Source organism: Moschus berezovskii, chromosome 23 (genome assembly GCF_049115385.1).
Source record: "Moschus berezovskii isolate FMDL1 chromosome 23, NW_MosBer_1.0, whole genome shotgun sequence".
In the NCBI taxonomy this organism is placed as follows: domain Eukaryota; kingdom Metazoa; phylum Chordata; class Mammalia; order Artiodactyla; family Moschidae; genus Moschus; species Moschus berezovskii.
In genome coordinates this window covers 19577900-19592212 of record NC_142482.1, presented here as the reverse complement: position 1 = coordinate 19592212, position 14313 = coordinate 19577900, and positions in this window count along the sequence as shown.

The window sequence follows — 14313 nt, the reverse complement described above, 5'->3', positions numbered from 1 at the left end:
ACGGAGGATTTACTGCTTCCGTTTATGGAATATTTTAATGCTTTTCAGATAAATCGCTCCATTTACTGGGCTCTTAATACGTATCAAGTGCTTTCCATTTCTTATCCGCAAACCAGAAAAAGGAGACAGGTTCAGAAAGGTTAACAAGTGCACAAGTAACGAACCACACTGCTGATTGGAAGTATGATTGAATCTAGATTCCACTAGCTTCAAAATGCAAGGTATATCGGTTATCTCACAATACTTCTAATATTCTTAGTAACAGCAACAACCCCTGACCTGTGAATAATTTGCAGTGTTTCTACCCGTCCCCCGCCCCCGCCCTTTTACCAACCAATCCTGGGGGTAGGCAGGGCAAGGATTTTATTTATGAGACTAAAAGCGGATTCCTAAGGGATTTGTCTTGTGCATAATTGGGGACACAGTTCAGTTCAGTCCCCCAATTGTGTCTGACTCTTTGCGAGCCCATGGACTGAAGCAACCGGGCTTCCCTGTCCATCACCAACTCCCAGAGCTTTCTCAAACTCATGTCCGTCGAGTGGGTGATACCATCCAACCGTCTCATCCTCTGTTGTCCCCTTCTCCTGCCTTCTATCTTTCCCAGCATCAGCATCTTTTCCAATGAGTCAGTTCTTCTCATCAGGTGACCAAAGCATTGGCGTTTCAGTTTCAGCATCAGTCCTTCCAATGAATATTCAGGACTGATTTTCCTTAGGATGGAATGGTTGGATCTCCTTGCAGTCCAAGGGACTCTCAAGAGTCTTCTCCAACACCACAGTTTGAAAGCATCAATTCTTCAGCACTCAGTTTTCTTTATAGTCCAACTGTTAATTCTATGCATGACCACTGGGAAAACCATAGCCTTGACTAGACGGACCTTTGTTGGCAAAGTAATGTCTGCTTTTTAATATGCTGTCTAGGTTGGTCATAGCTTTTCTTCCAAAGAGCAAGTGTCTTTTAATTTCATGGCTGCAGTCACTATCTGCAGTGATTTTGGAGCCCTCAAAAATAAAGTCAGCCACTGTTTCCACTGTTTGCCATGAAGTGATGGGACCGGATACCATGATCTTAGTTTTCCAAATGTTGAGCTTTAAGCCAGGTTTTTCACTCTCCTCTTTCACTTTCAAGAGGCTCTTTAGTTATTCTTCACTTTCTGCCATAAGGGTGGTGTCATCTGCATTTCTGAGGTTATTGATATTTCTCCTGGCAATCTTGATTCCAGCTTGTGCTTCATCCAGCCCAGCGTTTCACATGATGTACTCTGCATATAAGTTAAATAAGCAGGGCGACAATATACAGCCTTCATGTACTCCTTTCTCAATTTGGAACTAGTCTGTTGTTCCATGTCCGGCTCTAACTGTTCTTGTCTTGAGAATCCCATGAACAGTATGAAAAGGTAACTGGAGACACACCAAACTGGAATTCAAGCCACCTATCTTCTAATTCCATGGACGGAGGAGCCTGGAAGGCTGCAGTCCATGGGGTCGCTGAGGGTCAGACACAACTGAGTGACTTCACTTTCACTTTTCACTTTCATGCATTGGAGAAGGAAATGGCAACCCACTCCAGTACTCTTGCCTGGAAAATGCCATGGGCGGAGGAGCCTGGTAGGCCTCAATCCATGGGGTTGCTAAGAGTCGGACACAACTGAGCGACTTCACTTTCCCTTTTCACTTTCATGCATTGGAAAACGAACTGGCAACCCACTCCAGTGTTCTTGTGGGCTGCTGTCTATGGGGTCGCACAGAGTCAGACACTACTGAAGCGACTTAGCAGCAGCAGCAGCATCTTCTAATTCAGTGCTTTGACTTGAATTCAAACTTGTGCTTGTGGAGGGGAGCAGACTGTGGGGAAACACAGTGTCTCAAAACCCTGTCATCATCCCCCAGCCTTTGAAATCCTAGGAAACCTACAAGAAGAAGGAGCTTGAAGAGTGAGCAGTGATGAAGGAAACCAGAGAAAACCAACACTGGGTGGTAAAGAGGATAGAGTGCCTGATGAATCTGGACGGAGGTTCGTGACACTGTACAGGAGGCAGGAGCAAGACCATCCCCATGGGAAAGAAATGCAAAGAGCAAAATGGCTGTCTGAAGAGGCCTTACAAACAGCTGTGAAAAGAAGAAACGCGAAAAGCAAAGGAGAAAAGGGAAGATATACCCATTTGAATGCAGCGTTCCAAAGAATATCAAGGAGAGATAAGAAAGCCTTCCTTGGTGATCATTTGCAAAGAAATAGAGGAAAACAATAGAATGGGAAAGACTAGAGATCTCTTCGAGAAAATTAGAGATACCAAGGGAACATTTCATGCAAAGACGGGCACAATAAAGGACAGAAATGGTATGGACCTAACAGAAGCAGAAGATATTAAGAAGAGGTGGCACGAATACACAGAAGAACTGTACAAAAAAGATCTTCATGACCCAGATAATCACGATGGTGTGATCACTCACCTAGAGCCAGACATCCTGGAATGTGAAGTCAAGTGGGTCTTAGGAAGCATCACTACGAACAAAGCTGGTGGAGGTGATAGAATTCCAGTTGAGCTATTTCAAATCCTAATAGATGGTACTGTGAAAGTGCTGCACCCAATATGCCAGCAAATTTGGAATACTCAGCAGTGGCCACACGACTGGAAAAGGTCAGTTTTCATTCCACTCCCAAAGAAAGGCAATGCCAAAGAATGCTCAAACTACCGCACAATTGCACTCATTTCACACGCTGGTAAAGAAATGCTCAAAATTCTCCAAGCCAGGCTTCAGCAATATGTGAACCGTGAACTTCCAGATGTTCAAGCTGGTTTTAGAAAAGACAGAGGCACCAGAGATCAAATTGCCAACATCCACTGGATTATGGAAAAAGCAAGAGAGTTCCAGAAAAACATCTATTTATGTTTTATTGACTATGCCAAAGCCTTTGACTGTGTGGATCACAACAAACTGTAAAATTCTGAAAGAGATGGTAATACCAGACCACCTGACCTGCCTCTTGAGAAATCTGTATGCAGGTCAGGGAGCCACAGTTAGAACTGGACATGGAATAACAGACCGGTTCCAAATAGGAAAAGGAGTACATCAAGACTGTGTATTGTCACCCTCCTTATTTAACTCATATGCAGAGTACATCATGCAAAACGCTGGGCTGGATGAAGCACAAGCTGGAATCAAGATTGCCAGTAGGAATATCAATAACCTCAGACATGCAGGTGACACCACCTTATGGCAGAAAGTGATGAAGAAATAAAGAGCTTCTTGATGAAAGTGAAAGAGGAGAGTGAAAAGTTGGCTTAAAGCTCAACATTTGGAAAACTAAAATCATGGCATCCAGTCCCATCACTTCATGGGAAAAAGATGGGGAAACAATGGAAACAGTGAGAGACTTTATTTTTTGTGGGGGTCTCCAAAATCACTGCAGATGGTGACTGCAGCCATGAAATTAAAAGACACTTGCTCCTTGGAAGAAAAGCTGTGACCAACCTAGACAGCATATCAAAAAGCAGAGACATTACTTTGCCAACAAAGATCCATCTAGTCAAGCCTATGGTTTTTCCAGTAGTCCTGTATGGATGTGAGAGTTGGACTGTGAAGAAAGCTGAGTGCTGAAGAATTGATGCTTTCAAACTGTGGTGTTGGAGAAGACTCTTGAGAGTACCTTGGACTGCAAGGAGATCCAACCAGTCCATCCTAAAGGAGATCAGTCCTCAGTTCATTGGAAGGACTGCTGTTGAAGCTGAAACTCCAATACTTTGGCCACCTGATGGGAAGAGCTGACTCACTAGAAAAGACCCTGATGCTGGGAAAGATTGAAGGTGGAAGGAAAAGGTGATGACAGAGGATGAGATGGTTGGATGGCATCACCGACTCAATGGACATGAGTTTGGGTAAACTCTGGGAGTTGGTGATGGACAGGGAAGCCTGGCGTGCTGCAGTCCATGGGGTCGCAAAGTCGGACACGACTGATCGACTGAACTGAACTGAACTGAAAGAGGACTGAGAAGGGAAAGCTGAGAAGATATGTGTATCAAAAGACATTTATCAAAGTTAAAAAACGAAATGTTAGAGTAGGAGAAATATGGACATGAAAGAGGAAAAAGTTTACTTATCTTAATTGATGGAGAAAGACTGCTCAAAATATTCAACATCCATTGATATTGAAGAAAAAACCATAACTTGAAAATCTTCAAAAATCCAACAGCACACATCACGATAATAATAAAATGTTGAAAGCCTTTTAAGATGAGAAAAAAGGCAAAGAAACCTGTTCTCAATAATCCTAGTCAATACAATAATTAAAGTTTTAGCTAGGCCAATAAACAGTGACAGCAAATATATAGGGATTGGAAAGAAACAAGAACATCAGTATTTACAGATGGAATTTTTTTGTAACAACCCCAAAAGAAAATTCATGTAGAATTGGCAAGTGAGTTTAGTAAGATTTCTAGTTCAAAAAAAAATACAGAAAAAATATATACATAAAATTTTTGCATTTCTCATCAGCAACCATCAGTTAGAAAGTGTAACTTTTAAAATATACTGTTTAGTTACATGACTATATACATATATAAAAGTCAAGCTCTGCACTTGACTTTGCACTTTGTTATACTGCAATAAAAATTTTAATTAAAAATATGCCATTTACAATAGTAACAAAAATACAAAGTACTTAGTAATAAATTTAACAATAGGAATGCAAACCCTTTGTGGAGAAAATGATAAAACCTATTGGAAGATGTTCTAAATTAATGAAAAGATACACAATGTACTTACAGAGAGAGACTTGATATTATAAAGATGTCAGTTCTCTCCAAGGCCTTGGTGTTGGACTAAAGGGGAGATAAAGCCTGTGATACCTGGTCCTCTAGAGTCTGTGCCACCTGAGCACCGCGGGAGCAGGCTGAGTGGGACAGCCCTTGGCGGTCCTTTCTCCCTCCTCAGAGATCCTTCCTGCACTCTGGGGAGGATTTCTCGTTTTGGAAATCACGTTCCTGAACTCCACATCCCCTCCTCCCCCTGCTTCTTTTCCTTGCTTCTCCAAGGGATTTCTTTCCACCTGTCCAACGCTTTGCAGACCTCTTCGCAGATGGCAAGGTATGCAGTGACATTACCTTACGGTTACCAAAGGCTAAAGGTGGAGAGAATAAGTTAGGAATTTGGGAGCAACATACCCACTGTACTATATCTAAAGTTTAGATAAACAACATATCCACTCTCCTATATATAAAGTAGATAAGCAACAAGGTTCTACTGTATAGGGAACCATATTCAATAGCCTAAGATAAACCATAATGGAAAATAATATACAAAAAAGCAATATACATGTAATAACTGAATCACTTTGCTCAACAACAGTAACAAAACATTTTAAATCAACTATACTTAAAGGAGATCAGTCTTGGGTGTTCATTGGAAGGACTGATGCTTTGGCCACCTCATGCGAAGAGTTGACTCACTAGAAAAGACTCTGATGCTGGGAGGGATTGGGGGCAGGAGGAGAAGGAGACGACAGAGAATGAGATGGCTGGATGGCATCACCGACTCGATAGACATGAGTTTGAGTGAACTCCAGGAGTTGGTGATGGACAGGGAGGCCTGGCGTGCTGTGATTCATGGGGTCACAAAGAGTTGGACATGACTGAGTGACTGAACTGAACTGAACTGATACTCAAAGAAAAGAAAATTTAGAGGAAAAGAAATCATTCTTCTAACCATGGAAGTCACTGTGTACGGCCTTGCAGCCTTTTTTTTGTATGTGTTGTTGCCTAGTTGAAATCCCAAAGATAGGAACAAAACAGAGAAGCAAGCAAATGAAAAAATGCTAAAGATTCTTCAGATAAAATGCAGTATATCTATAAACTGGACTGTTCTTCAACCATGAAAAGAAATGAAGTACTCGTACATGCTACAACGTGGATGAACCGTGAAAACACACTGAATGAAAGGAGCAGACACAAAAGGCCGCATACTGAATGATTCCATTTATATGACATGTCCAGAAGAGGAAAACATAGAGATGAAAGTAAATTACTGGTTCCAGGGACCAAGGGAGGGAGGAATGGTGATTGGCTAATGGGTTTCTTTTTGTGATGATGAAAATTGTTCCAAAATTATATAATGGTGACGGTTGACCAACTCTGTGAATATATTAACACTAAAACCCAATGAATTATACATTTTTAAAGGATGAATTTTATTTCTAAAATTTTTTTATTAAAAAGTCAGTTTTCAAGTCTAGTTCATTTCTTTCTTTTTTTTTTAAGTATTTATTTCTATGCTTATTTAGCTGCACTAGATCTTCATTGCAGCACTTGAGATCTTCAGTCTTTGCTGCGACATGGGCTTCCCTTGTAGCTCAGCTGATTAAGAATCTGCCTGCAATTATATCGCAGGAGACCTGGGTTCGATCCCTGGGTTGGGAAGATTCCCTGGAGAAGGGAATGGCTACCCACTCCAGTATTCTGGCCTGGAGAATTACATGGATTGTATAGCCCATGGGGTCACAAAGAGTTGGACACAACTGAGTGACTTTCACTGGTCACTGGTGGGATCTTTAGTTGCAGCATGTGGTATCTAGTTTCCTGATCAGGGATTAAACCCTGGTCCCCTGCATTGGGAGCACAGAATCTTAGGCACTGGGCCACCAGTAAGTCCCCAGTTCATTATTTCTTAAGTGCCCACTCTGTCATGCATTGTGCTAGGCCCTTGGGCAACACTGATGAAGGAAATAAATATCATTTCTTTCCTCCCAGAGCTTCCAGTTTGGGAGTGAAGGAGACACAGACAATAAAATGTTACCTACCACATGGCAGAAGAAAGGCGGGTGCTGGAATAGATCACCTTGCTCAGAAGTGAGGAGGTGAAAGATTTCCAGAGGAAGTCCTCATCTCAGGTGGGAGCAGCAAGGTAAGTAAGAGGAAAGGGAAACAGCAGCTTCTTTTGCAGGAGAGCAGATGTGGGTACAGATCAGGGGCTGAGGTCCCTAAGGCGGGTCTAGCTGTATGAGTCTGAGAGGACTCAGCCAGAGGTGGCTGATCCCGCTTCCCCGCCCCCAGATTTTTCTCTATCCCAGATAACACAACCAAGGCATAGGTAGATACTAGTCCTGTGACGGGGAAGCCGTCTCCCCCCACAGATAGTTATGGAGAGCAGTGGGCCTTGTGATATATTCTGGAGAGGAAGACCACCGCCTCTGGTCTGCAGACCCAGTTGCCAAGGAGGCCTCATTCACCACCACCACACCCTCCATCTGTGTGGACTGGCCTCCCAGGACCCTCCCAAAAGCAGTGTTGAAAGTCTAGGGAAGACATGCCCTTTAAAGTATGTGTAGGGAGCCATCTTCCTTTATTGGGTCTAATGCTCCTAGAAAAACTGAGTTATAATACAAAAGAAAAATCAGTTCATATGCTTCTTTTTTTTTTTGGCAAGATGCAGATTCAGTGTAAAAAAAGCCAATTGCAGGATGGAGCCCAGGGCTCCTCCAGCTTGCCATACTGTGTTATGTGCTGGGAACACAGCAGTGAACGGGACAGACAAGGCCTCTGCCTTTTCTGAAGTTCTTTCCCAGTGAGGAGCACAGTAAGTCCCCTATATACAAATGAGCTCTGTTCCAAGGGCATGTTGATAAGTCCAATTTGTTTGTTAAGTCCAACAAAGTTAGCCTAGGTACCCCACTAAGACAGTCAGCTATGTAGCACTCTGCTGTAATAGGTTTATGATACTTTTCACACAAATAATACATAAAAACTAATATGCATAAAGAATAAAACATTTTTAATCTTACAGTACAGTACCTTAAAAGGCATGGGTAGCTTCCCTGGTGGCTCAGAGGTTAAAGTGTCTGCCTGGAATGCGGGAGACCTGGGTTCAATCCTTGGTTTGGGAAGATCCCCTGGAGAAGGAAATGGCAACCCACTAAAGTACTCTTGCCTGAAGAATCCCATGGAGGGAGGAGCCTGATGGACTACAGTCCATGGGGTCGCAAAGAGTCAGACGTGACTGAGTGACTTCGCTTCACTTCATTTCAGTACAATAGCTGGCATACAGGGACACGTTGGTGTCTTTGAAAGTTCACAACTTGAAGGCTTGTATGTCGCAGACTTACTGTTACAGACAGATAAGCAGACAGACAGGCAATGACAAAACTAAAAGATCATGAGTGTGACCTTAGCACAGCATGTACAGCAGTGTGAGCCACTGCATCGCTCCAGGCAGGGAAGGCCACAGCCAGGCTCTGCAAGTGCCTGGGACTGAAAAGGGCTGGAGCAGAGAACTATCTGGGGGGATGGGGCTGGAAAGGGTGGCAGGTGGCCTTCACCCTGCATGTCCCTGGCTGCTCACATTGCTCCATGGGCCCTACTGGCACCCAGGAAAGTCACCCACCTGCCCTACAGTCTGCACTTCATGCCAGGTTGTCCCATGCAGGTGGCTCTGCCTACCTCCTCCTCAGACTTTCAAGATCTCAGCTCTGCAAGCCAGCCGGCCCCTCTCTTCAGCTGATGTGGCCGCCTCCCAGGTTAGTCTCTAGTCACACAAGCAGCTCAAAGGATGGACTTGTGCTTAATCGCTCAGTCGTCTCCAACTGTTTGAGAGCACACGGACTGTACCCCACCAGGCTCCTCTGTTCATGGGATTCCCCAGGCAAGTGGGTTGCCATTCCCTTCTCCAGAGGATCTTCCCAACCCAGGGACTGAACCCAGGTCTCCTGCATTGCAAGCAGGTTCTTTACCGTATAAGCTACAGGGAAGTTTCTTGAAGGAAGGACAGACCTCGTATTCTCGCTGCCTCCTGCTGGTGTCTGTGTGTAAAAGGCAAGGGTGCTATATCCTCGGAAAAAAAAAAAAAATCACATTCCACGAATGCAGCGATTATGTCCTAGACAGCCCAAGAGAATATATGGCTGAAACACGGGTTGAAATGTGCACATTATCAAATTTCAAATGATCAAGGTAACATGACCAGAAAACAAATGACCCTTTACTTTTCCTGTGTATTCTGAGTAAGGCTTCATTTGTGGTTGTCATCTGTGAAGCTCTGTAGTCACTCTTCAGAGAGTCATCAGAAGCCAGGATTCAAACATGACACAGCACCTTGGGTAACGATGTACCAGCATTAAGTATGGGGGATCTGAAAGAAAAGAGATCTATATTGTTCCAATACAAACACATTCCAAAGAGCCATGACAGTGGATTTCCTTGCAGTGGTGGGAAGTATAAAATTATCCAGGAGTCTGGGTTTCCCTGGTGATCCAGTGGTTAAGACTCAGCGCTTCCAAGGCAGGGATGCAGGGGGTTTTGATCCTTGGTCGGGGAACTAAGATCCCACCTGCTGCGTAGGGTGGGCAAAAAACTTATCTAGGAACAGCACATTGGACAATACTGACCAAAAAACAATGATTCCTGGACGGAATGGGAAGAGATGATGCCTGGAAACCACAGAGGAAATCTTCACATGTACAGGTTGGACAGTTTAAAAAAATACATAAGTATATTTTTTTACCCATTAATATAAATTTTCATCAGTATGTCACTATACTTCACTTGGGCTTAGGTATTTTGTGGGTGTATGCTCAGTCTCTCAGTCATGTTGACTCCTTGTGACCCCTTGGACTGTAGCCCGCCAGGCTCCTCTGTGCATGGGATTTTCCAAGCAAGAATACTGGCGTGGGTTCCCATTTCCTCCTCCAGGGGATTTTCCCTACCCAAGGATCGACTTTGAGTCTGTTGCATCTCCTGCATTCGCCAATGGGGTTGGGGTGGGGAGATTCTTTACCACTGAGCCACCTGGGAATCCATGTATTTTGTAGCAATTTTAGAAGTCAATTTTTTGTTTATAGATTTTGCCCGTACACCTTAGGCATGACCCTGCCTTGACATCTCCAACCGCAGCTTGACCTTCTCCCCAGCACCTGCTACTCATTTTGCTCCTGTCTCCCACTTCCATCAGCCTTGCCAGAAACCTAACACTCTCCCTCCAACCACCCTCTCCCCACCACCACTGCCTGCCTCCCATCTCTTCCACCTCCCTGTCCTGCAGATTCTACCTGCTGCTCATCCTTCCTCACCTTCGACCTCTCACCTCTCACCTGGACTACTACAACTGCATCCAGCTGCCTCTCCCATCCTCTCCTATTTCCCGCTGACTCTCCATTTGGCAGCCAGTGTGATCTTTCAAAAGTGCAAATACTGGGACTTCCCTGGTGGCCCAGTGGTTAAGACTCCAAACTCTCAAAGAGGGGGGTCAAGGGTTCCATCCCTGATCGGGGAACTAAGATCCCATATGCTGCACAGTATGGCAGAACAAAACCAAAACAACAATAAAAACTAATTTAAAAATAAAATGAAGAGCAAACTCCTCAATAATGACATGAAAAAGTCAGGATTTCTCTGGTGGTCCAGCGGTTAAGAATCTGCCTGCCAGTGCAGGGGACATGGGTTCTGTTCCTGGTTGGGGAAGATTCCACATGCTGGGAGGCAACTATGTCCATGCTCTGCAACAAGAGAAGCCACCCAATGAGAAGCCTGCATGCCACAACTAGAGAAAGCCCACATGGAGCAACAAATACCCAGCACAGCCAAAAATAAATAAATACAAATTTTTGAAAAATAAAGTCAAAGCAACAGCATTGTTCTGTGTTTGAGTATGGGGAGGGAACTTGAAGAATCCACTTGATTTAACATAATGTTATGGGATAAGTCTTTTAACACCGTAATCGCAAATTGGTATTTTTATTGTTGAATAAACTGCCCCTTTGGGAAAAACTTCGTAAGCTCACAGATGCCCTATTTATCTCAACAGATACGAATTTTGAACCATCATTAAATTTCACAGTGATAATTGTAATTTATCTAAACAATGTGTTGTAAGAATTTGGAACAATTAATCACATAATAAAAGATCTTTACAAATTTATTGGTCCTGAGAGAATTCCTATTTTCTTCCCTTTGGATGCCAGAATCTTGAGAGCAATTTACGTGCAAAGTCAGGATGCATTCACTTCGAGAACTGTACTTAGCTTTCCAAAGTTTTCCAAATCTAGTTAGCGAACACTTTACTGGTTAAAAATGATGACTTCCATTCTTCAAAGAAAAATTCATATATCTGATCTTCAGTTCAGTTCAGTTCAGTCGCTCAGTCGTGTCCGACTCAGCACGCCAGGCCTCCCTGTCCATCACCTCCCTGTCCATCACCAACTCCCGGAGTTTACTCAAACTCATGCCCATTGAGTCGGTGATGCCATCCAGCCATCTCATCCTCTGTCGTCCCCTTCTCCTCCTGCCCCCAAACCCTTCCAGCATCAGGGTCTTTTCCAGTGAGTCAGCTCTTCGCATGAGGTGGCCAAAGTATTGGAGTTTCAGCTTTAGCATCTGATCTTACATTTTCTTTAAAAAGAGCCTGCATATTTTTTGCTTTCAACACGACTCAACTGGTCCAGTGTACCAGCTCATCACGCCCACCTGGGCAGACTTCTCCGGGCAAACCCACCCTCACAGTGGAATCCCACTACGTAGTTTTTTGGCCACTCCAGCCATGTAGGATCTTAGTTCCCCAGCCATGGATTGAACCCGGGCCCTTTGCAATGAAAGCACTGAGTCCTACCCACTGGACCACCGCAAATTCCCAGAAGCTTTTTTAAATTTCTCACTCAAATGTCACATTCTCTCTCACATCTTGGTCTTCATATTTAAAGCTTCTAACAGTTTTCTCCCTTCTCTTTCCTTCTTTTTCAAAGTAATGAAATGAGTACAAAACTGCAGAGCATAGCCATCATGAACCTCACAGAATTACCACCACCTTCTTCAACACTATTGCTGCTAAGTCACTTCAGTCGTGTCCGACTCTGTGTGACCCCATTGACGGCAGCCCACCAGGCTCCCCCGTCCCTGGGATTCTCCAGGCAAGAACACTGGAGTGGGTTGCCATTTCCTTCTCCAATGTGTGAAAGTGAAAAGTGAAAGTGAAGTCGCTCAGTCATGTCTGATTCGTAGTGACCCCATGGACTGCAGCCTACCAGGCTCCTCCGTCCACGGGATTTTCCAGGCAAGAGTACTGGAGTAGCTTGCCATTGCCTTCTCCGTCAACACTATTAGTCTGCTCTATTTTTTAATGAGTAAAACATTAAAGACTCAGTGGAATCCCTTGCATATGCCTTCCTGATCCCCTTCCTCCTCCCGCAGAGGGAACCTCTAGCTTGAATGCAATGATTATCATGCCCATGAATGTTTCCGTACTATTTCTGCATATCTGTGAAAACATTGGCATTTTTAATCGGTTCAAACTGGACTTATTAGACAACGAATTGCAGTTTAGTTTCAAGTTCACACTGTGTCTGTCTGTTGCCCTTTCCCTTTATAAGTTATTTCAGAACATTTTGCTCACGCTTAAAGGCTTTCTCTTTTTCTGCCTTGCTACACAGCTTACAGGAGCTCAGCTCCCTCCACAGACTTTCATTCCACATGAAACAAATCAGAGAAGTGAGCTAGATCTTGCTGTAGAAGACAGTCAAATTTTGCATTCTGCAGCAACTGTAAAATACCACAGGAAACACAAGGTTACTTTTTTAAAAAGATAATCTGGTAGGCAGGTTTCAATAAATAACCAAGAAGCGTGATTTTGCGAAGCCCAAACAAACTTCACATGCATTGGGCCTTTTACTTGAACTGACTGAGGCCAGGAGAATTAACTTTATGGTATTCGAACTGATGATACAATACCCTGTTTCAAAACTGAAAAGATGCAAAAGGCATCTGTGAAGTCTTTCAGCCACTTCATCCCTCCCCACACGCTTCCTGTCTCTAAAGGCAGTGCAATCAATTTCTTCCAAACTATTTAAATGGGACGATACTCTAGGTATTCTTCAGCAACTTGCTTGGTTTCTCCAATCAAACTTATATTTTTGAGACTTCTATATTTTGAAACACTTTGAAAATGAGATAGCTCCTTTTATCTTCTCTATAGCAGTGCCATCCAATGCAACTTTCTGCAGTTTTGGAATGTTCTCTATCTGCACTGTTCAATACTATAGTACCCAACAGCCACATGTGGCTACTGAACATTTGAAATGTGGCCAAATTTGATAGAGGAACTTAATTTAAAATTTTAAATTTAAAACATAGAATTAATTAATTTTGGGGGTGGGGGCAATGCCTTGCAGCGTGTGGGGCCTTAGTTCCCTGACCAGGAACTAATCTGTGTCCCCTGCACTGGAAGCATGGAGTTCTAACCACTGGACGGCTAGGGAACTCCCCAAAGTTAATTTTATTTATTTTTAAAATGTTCCTCTAGAATTAATTTTTCCCCGAGATTTAGTTTTATTAAATTTAAATGGACACATGTGGGGCTTCCCTGGTGGTCCAGTGGTTGAACCCACCCTGCAGTCTGGGGCTCATGGGTTTGATCCCTGGTCTGGGAAGCTCCCACATGCTGTGGAGCAACTAAAGCCTTCTGCACAGCTACTGAGCCCATGCTCTCAGCTTGAGAGCTGAAACTACGAAGCCTATGCGCCACAACCACTGAAGCACAAGCGACACGAGCCTGTGCTCTGCAATGAGAGAATTCACTGAAATCAGAAGTCCACACACCGAAACAAAGCGTAGCCCCTGCTCGCAGCAACTGGAGGAAGCTCCTGCACAGCAGCGGAGACCCAGCACAGCCCCAAAGGATTGAATAAATAAAAATGATATTAAAAAAGACACATGTGGCTAGTGGTCACCATATTGGACAGCACAGCTCTGTAACCTGCAATTACATAAATAGACCATGAATCATTTTTCCCTTCTTTCATTTATGGATGTTATTTCCAACTTCTTCCTTTTATTTTATTTTTTTTTTAATTTACACTGGATATCTGACCAGTTATTTTGGGACAATTATGTCATAGTCTGTGTTCGGGTTGGAAAGAATTTCCAGACATGAGAGAGAATGAGAAGGAAATAAAGTTTATTAGAGTTGAGAGATGCTGTTAGAAGAGCAGGCCGGTTCGAGGGAGAGCTGACCCCAACTTATTTCTATATAAGAAAATGCTGCAATGAGCAGACTTTTCTATGCCTTCTTATGCAAATATGGGAAAATTTGGATATAAGTTTATAAGTGGAATTATACTGTCAACTTTACTAGATATTGCCAAATGATTTCCACAGTGGTTTTTCCAGGTTACACTCTCATACAATGTAAGAGGGTCCCTATTGCCCCATAACTACAGAAAGGCTTGATATTACCAGACTTACCTTTGCCAATATGATGGATGGGAAATGTCATCTCACTGTTGTTGCTTTTGTGGGGCGGGGCTTGGGGGGGAGTATATTTTGGCCATGCTGTGTGACTT